Here is a 7,500-nt window from a genome sequence, read left to right as displayed (position 1 = left end):
ATGAATTCATTAATGAAGTGATTAATTTCTTTTCTGTGCAAATGTTTCAGTAACTGGTCGTATTTCAGCATTAAGATGAATAAATGGATTCATGTCTGACATTAATTTTCACTTTAATAATGACCTCAAGTAAAAAATCCAGCCCCGCCCTGAAGGAGTCACCTAAACACCACTAGAGGGCACTGTGACTAACTTCAACTGCTCTATCAAAAGGGTTAGGGTTAGACTGATTTCTACGTGGTTTAACTGGACTAACTTCAACCTAATTAAACTGTGAACTAAGTTATGAAGGTTTGCCTGAAGATGAATTTAAGCCTAGTTTAACAGAGTTAACCTAAGCCTGGTTTAATTGAGTATTAACTTAAGGCTGAGGGCTAATTTAAACCTGATTTAATTGAGAGTTAACTTAACCCTGGTTTAACTGAGAGTTGGCTTAAGCCTGGATTAACCCAGGGTTAACGTTCTCTGTGTGGTCTCATGAGATCAGCTGTGGTTGAACTCCAACTCAGATGTTGGGATTAAACGGAGACGTCTCCGTCGGGAATCTGACAAACCAACAACTGCATTCACCGTCTGCTGCACCTGATTGGTGCTGTGACCGATTGCTGTGTGCGTCCTGCGTTCACAGCTCGAGGCCGCCGACGAAGAAGAGTCAGACAGACTTTGAGTGAAGAAGCTGCTGCTTTGTGGTTTCTTCGCTGCTTTGATCTTTTTATAGAAGCAGATAAGACAGAATTAGTTATGGTTTGGTGCCCACAAGGCTCAGTTTGTGTGTGTGTGTCCTAATTTTTGCAAGCCTGTTCTCCGGTTGCTGCAGTGCATTGTGGGGGAAGTGATTATCATTTCTGCCGAGTCATTGGTAGATCTGCGACAGGAGTATGAAAACCTCGTGTTTGTTCACCTTCAGATTCATTTCAGCGTGTTTAAATGAATCTTTTCACCTTCTTCTTCAGACCGAACGTCTCGGCTGCTCGATGAAGCGCGGCTCAGACGTTCGAGGAATGTTTGAGTACTACAAGTACTAAATACTGCTAAGTGTGTTTCCAATACTTTCACATAAATGTGTTTATTTTATAAGCATATTCTTAATAACCATACTACAGTAAAATAGATTTTTAGTCAAATCTAAGTTCGACATTTGAAGTTCACGTCTAAGATAACTGCTGTCGAGTACTTTGTAGTATTTTTTCTTTAAGTGTGTTCAGTGTTGCGTCATGGTGCACTTAAAGTGAACTTGGATTAGTTTTTTTTTTTAGTTTTTTTTCTGTCACGACATACTTTTTACGGGCTATATTTTTACTGTTACATGTACAGATACACAAAGCGTCCACCCAAGGCCCAACGCCGCATCACACCATCAATGATGGGAAAAACAGGAAGTGACCATATTTTCAGATGATAGGTGTCAAACAGTACAGATGATTTGGATGATTGAGAGTTTGATGAGTTAAAAATCATCACGGATTTTAAACACACCATTAGTGCATAAACAAATGACAGATAACAGAAGTTTATAAATAGTTTATTCACTTTTACAGTGTTTTATTTCATTATAAAACATGGAGGGAAAGAATAAAAGAACTGCAGGGAAGGGGGGGGGCACTTTAACATGATACGGTGATCCATGGCGACACAGGCCGGTTCTTACGGTGAGTTTCCTGTTTGATTACAAAATCAACACCTGACAAATAAAAAAACATGACAATCATTATCATGAACAGAAACACTGTGGACCACTGAGCTGAAACCTGAAACTGAACGACACAACAATGTTCTGCAGGTAAAACCTCTCAGAGCTTCAGAGCGGTGTACAAAAGCACATCTGTCAGGGATTCAGGCTCTGAGCTTCAAACCCGTTTTCACGGTAAAGCTGTTAAATCTGTCGACGGGGCCATGTGAGAGCAAGACGACCAACAGGTTAGCAACAGCTGAAGAAGACAGGACTTCAAGAACGGTGACCCGTCGATCACTCTGAAATGATTATCACTGGATGGCTTCAACGTTTAACCGCACCTGTCCAGCAGCCAATCCAGCTGCTGTGACGTCTGTCTTTGTCTGGACAGACATTACAGAGAGCGACAGATGTAGCCGATGTACACGACCTCGAGATGAAGCTGAACAGTCAACGAGCAGAAAACTGTTGTTGGCTTCAAGTAAAAGATACGGTCACATGACCACTCAGTCCTGAGAACACTGGCTCCGCCTCTCAATCACCTCAATCAAAGCCTGAACGACTAATTCAGGAACTCATTTCCTGTTTTAGCGTGATCTTCAGCTCGCAGGTGAGAGTTCACCTTCCAACTTCGACTTAGCGCGTTCAGCCAATAGAAACACTGGTCGGGTTTTGAAATGCAGACTCATCATTCTCATAATGTTTTTGTACAGAATGACATCACAACCTTTTCTGGGTCTGAGTGCGGGGCAGATATGTTGAACAGAGGGTTAATGTGACCGCACCTTAAGGCAAAACGAAGAAAGGACGTGAACATAGATGAAGCATGTCTACCCGGTCTACTCCAAACTAACCAAGAAAACATGTAAAAAAACCGTCAGAGTCTGAGCTTCATTTTGGCGTTTGGTGATGAAATGTAAACACAAGGAGCTGAAGCGCCGTCTGGTTAGCTAAAACAGACAAAACAAACGAGCCCTCGCTGAAGGAATTCCAGGAGTTTCAGTGATTCTTCCGAGTGTCAAACTCTTAAATGCGATTGTTTAAGGTTCAACGTTCATTCAGAGCGCCATCTGTGACGCATTAAAATGGCAAAACCAAGATCCAGGTTCCTTCACAGATTCCAGATTCAAAAGTCCAGGTGTGATTAAATTCAGTGGAGACACGGCTGATTTCACTGTTGATGGCAAACTTAAAGCTGCTGATCTTTTACACGGGACTCCAGGACATCTACATGTTCAGGATTTTCTGTCAACATGTGACCGATTCTCTGCAACACCTTTCAGTCGACGGACCTTTTCTGTGCAGATCCATAAGCACAAAAGCATTCAGGTAAGTTTTGTCACTTCTGTCTTCTCTCTGGCTCTCTGGATTTGTGTAGGAACCCTGAACATCTAACGGAAGTTTTGTTTAAAAATGTTGAATAGTTTTGGATACAGCAAATGTCTAAATTTGACTTAGAAAGAAAATCCTCCTTATGAAGCAACATAGTTCTGTTAACTTGCAAATGACAATTTCTGTCCAGATGTCCCACATGGACTTGACACAGTTGAACTAGGACGTGTCGCCTGCACCCAACAATTATAACGTGGTCGAAAGAAAAAGATATCGAGCACCTGAAACAGTGTGAGATGTGGACAGCACCTGCCTGGCCTCAAATACCCAACACTTGTTCAGTGCAAACCGGTGTGTGCAGGGTACGTGGTTTTATTCATTTACGCTCCAAAGTTACCCACAACACCACGGAACCAGCCTAATAATCAGTGTCATTCAAGGCTCATTTTGTTTTAAAGGTCACTTGAAGCAATAAATTCCACAGTAGCCACATTTTCTCACTCCAAAAACGATCATGCTTCCAGCACCGTCATTTAACACGTGCAGTGACGTAGCTGGTGTCGAAGAAGAACTCGCACTGCAGTAACAATATGCCAAGCTACATGTTAAGAAGAAATGGTCAAATGCACAAATTCATGTGCTTGGCAGCGCTGTGTACGTTTAATGGACACCCACTCGCTAGCGCAGAGCATGCCGTAGTGGTCGGCTGGGTGGGCGTCAGAAGCTCGCCGGCGCTGCGCCCGGTACATGCAGACACCTCCTGCCAGCTCGTGAGCAGGAGAATCAGTCAATGTAGCACGCACTGAGCAATCGATTGCTTCAATTGACAATGTTTACCATCAACACTGATTGGATATGTACATAATAACATGGCAAATGTCCCTTTAAAATGTACCCAGATATTTTGCAGTAAAATTTCCAGCAGAGGAGAGATGATTGTATCTCCAACAGCATTCTGACAGAAAATGTACAACTGTGACTTGCTTAAAAAGCCGTAACCATTATTGCATTTTTGCACCTAACAATGCTGCGATACAGTGGAAAATTTAGAGCAGGTTTGCTGGCTCTGTTTCTGGGTGAATAAGTTTTAATCCTCTCCACTGAACAAGTCGACACACCAGTCACGTCTGAACAGGGTGATGACAGGAAGTGAGGCTAGGCCGGACAGCACCTGACAGGACTCTAGACAGGAAGTGTGTTTTTGTTGTAAAATAAAAAACACAAAGAAAGCCCGTGGTTCTGTCGCCACACTGACAACGGAGCTGCTTGGGTGTCACAGATTGAGACTGGACAAACACTTGTGGCTGGTAGAGAGCACCACCAATGGACAACAGGCTCAACATCAGCCCTGACTAGCTTAGCTTAGCACCTTCAACCCAACAAAATGAACTGCAGGTGCAACAATCACTGTTCAAAAGCACTGGGTAGCTGTTAGCAAAAAGCTACAAGAGGCTTCCATTGAGCCTGAGTGCTACACCTCTAGATCTGATCACACAGGACGCACTTTTGCCTCAAAGTACGGGGTTTTCAAGCAGAAAAACGCCTTACGACTCTGAGGCAATTTCTTTGTTATCCAATCAGATGAACGTTGTAGCAGGTCTTTCACTGTTAGCTCTGTGATAAAGACAGACATTGAAGTGATGGATTGCTGCTCCTGTTCGACCTGTTTCACCTTCACCAAGACAAGCTCAGTAAACAGCTTGAAGCTTAGAATGTAAATACTAAGAATGAACACGAGCCCCCTGGACATCAAGATTAGTCCCTGACAAGGCTTTGTCTCCTGCTCTGTTAGAGTCAACCCTAATCTTTGATATGTCTGGGACATCATGATCGTATTCAAACATGCTTGATATTGTCATCATTGGCGTTTTAGTGCCCAAATGTGTGTCGTTGACTCTTAAGGTAAGATGCCTTGTGTCTAAGCATATTCTGGTGGGTCTTACAAAGACCATGTCAGTGCCTTTTCCCTTGCAGCTTCTCAGAATGAAAGCAGCACTGAGGATCTCATGTTCTAAATTTCCAGAGTGCGTCCATTGTGATCAGACTCTCGACAAGTCCTACAGGGTTGAGAACAGGGTCTAAAACCAAATGAAGTCTTGATACCAACCTGAACAATCAATACCTACAGGACCAACACAGAGCCAATGTAGTAGCACCAAATGTGAGGACGGAAATCAGACATCAGGACTAAAACTTCTTCCCACACTCTATCTAGAGGCAGATGTTCCTTTAGATGATCATTAGGGATGCTCCAATCAATCCGATGCAATCTGAGCGAATGGGCTGCTGTTCAGTACAAATGACTTTATTGGTGGTTTTTATGTTTATTGATTAGAAAAGATGACTGTAACTTGGACAATTTAAACAAACCTTAAAACAGTGCTTTTAGTGCCCATGTACGACTGCACTTGCATGAAATACTTCACGGCCTAGCCATTTGAAGTCCAATCCTGGTTGGTTTTGCAGTAGAGCATCAGCTGAACAGGAGGTACCTTACTGCTTGGGCATCTGGGAATTTGTTTTGGAGCCATTTGCTCAAATGACTAAATTTCTAATTAAACCTATGCTCTAAAAAGACAATCTTGGAGCATCCCCAATATTTGTTTGCTTCAGTAAATTCAAGACGGAATCATCTTGAACCAGCTGTAATACTAATGTGATCCTAAGAACTGTAAGTTCAGTTTGCAAGAATTGAAGCGCTTAAATGACTTTGAGCAGTAATGAGTAGCACGATTAATAGTCTGTGGACAGAGTAATAGTTACAGAGCCTCATCCTTTCAGAAAACAAAGACACGGATGCTGAACTCATGACTCTCGAGAGCGACCGTGGTCACGAAACCTGCTGGAAGCCATTTGGTCAGCGACCGCGGTGCTGATTTAAGAACATGCTCAAATTAATTTCTGGCACATTGGTAAAACAGAGTATCTCAACATCTTCTAGCAGGTGATCCCAAAATACTCATGAGAGCAAAGGGTGAGCTCCAAATGGACCAGACATGGACCAGACAGTCCTTACCATACTTTTACTAAAAATATATCAAGCAAACATCACTTTAGCCATCTTAAATATCTAAGCAAACCCATGTTGGGTCCTGACGTCTAGGTTGAGAAACTGTGAGGTAAAATCTCACAAACGGCAGCTGAATAAAAGGACCGTGTCTTTCTACAGAAACAACAGGATTTCTTGGATGGACTGAGTTTGCCCAGATATACCTTTAAGGCAACCAATATTCAGTCAACTGTCCTTAATAAAGTGCACACCCCACCCACCTGGCATCCCAGGCACATCAAAACCCAGCGCTGTGGAGGTGTCCATTTCTGCTTTAGTTTGTGTGCGGGCGTTAGCCTTTGTAGGCATTTAGATCCAGCTGAAGGAATGCTTATACTGTGTGTAGCTTGTTTGTTGTTTAGCTTAATGTGCGATATAAGTCAGAGTATAACAACCGTAAGTTTTCTGTAACTGTGGGAGCTAAATGAAGAGAATCCTTCTGTGCAAAGCTAACAGACAGACCGAGAGACTGACAGAAAAGTAAGAGTAGTACTTGTTCACAGTAGGTTTGTACTGTATGTGTGTTTCAACAGTAGATGATTGACAGAATTGCAGAAGATTGTGAATACTCCAAGTTTCTCCTCTCCATTGTCACATTCAAACAACAGGCTGTCACTTGTCTCTGTGTGCTGCTTTGTCCCCAGACCAGCTAAAACCAGCCCACATTTGGTGAAGGCCAGCAGAGAGACCGATCCAGCTTGGTCCAAACATGGGCCGAGGCTGCTAAAAGGATTCTAACAGTTTGGAGGGCTCATACGTTCTTTGGTAGGAGTTTCCAAGGCCAGAATTTGTTCCAATTAGACGACTCTCACTGCTCAAACTTCTCCAAACCGACCAATTGCCTGTTTTACTGACTCAGTATAAACTGGTCCAAACCAGTTCAAAGTGGTCCACGCCAACTCAGACTCACTGGTCCAAATTGGCCTTGTCTCGTCCAAACTGATTCTGAATGTGATCCAGTCCGGTCAGTTCTTGTCAGTGTCAGGGGGATTTGTGAAGACCAGGGTTATATTTCACTGTGTGAGGATATAAAGTCATTGACTACTTTTCAAACAACCTGTGTCAAACAATTAACATCCGACGGTACCTCTGCTGTGTTTTTCAGATCAGTGAGTTTTAACCTGCTGGTCGGGACCTCAGCCTGAAAATGACTGAGTTTCCCTCAACGGTCCAAATTCAGCTTCTGCGTCTACTGAACCTGACGAGAAGCCACCTCTTGACAGAAATGCTGCAAATTCACAGAATAAGAATTTTACATTGATAAATCAGTACAGATCTAATTTAGCTAAATTCAAAGATATCATCATCATCATCTTCATGGGTCCCCGCAGGCAAGAAGACGGTCAGTCTGATAGTCTGAGTTCTACCAAAGAAAGCCTGTAAACTTCGCAAGGACACAGAGAGAAGAGTCAACTCTGCAGAACAGCTTCACAAAACTAAAGACTGA

The 7,500-nt window shown here is 42.9% G+C and overlaps 2 protein-coding genes across 2 annotated transcripts in view; one reads left to right on the top strand and one right to left on the bottom strand.

The window, feature by feature from the left end:
• rnls (renalase, FAD-dependent amine oxidase) overlaps positions 1-288 on the top strand; it is a 6,101-nt gene extending 5,813 nt beyond the window's left edge. Inside the window, exon 7 of the mRNA XM_070990648.1 lies at positions 1-288. This exon is cut by the window's left edge and continues 249 nt beyond it. The gene's annotated coding sequence lies outside the window, so the exon portion shown is untranslated.
• Positions 289-3,383: 3,095 nt separating this feature from the next.
• Positions 3,384-7,500, bottom strand: part of ptenb (phosphatase and tensin homolog B) — a 17,510-nt gene continuing 13,393 nt past the window's right edge. Inside the window, exon 9 of the mRNA XM_070990160.1 lies at positions 3,384-7,500. This exon is cut by the window's right edge and continues 782 nt beyond it. The gene's annotated coding sequence lies outside the window, so the exon portion shown is untranslated.

The sequence above is a fragment of the Chaetodon trifascialis genome, chromosome 21, assembly GCF_039877785.1.
Source record: "Chaetodon trifascialis isolate fChaTrf1 chromosome 21, fChaTrf1.hap1, whole genome shotgun sequence".
NCBI lineage: Eukaryota > Metazoa > Chordata > Actinopteri > Chaetodontiformes > Chaetodontidae > Chaetodon > Chaetodon trifascialis.
Note: the sequence above shows the minus strand (reverse complement) of the source record. Positions and strands in the feature narration are given on the sequence as shown.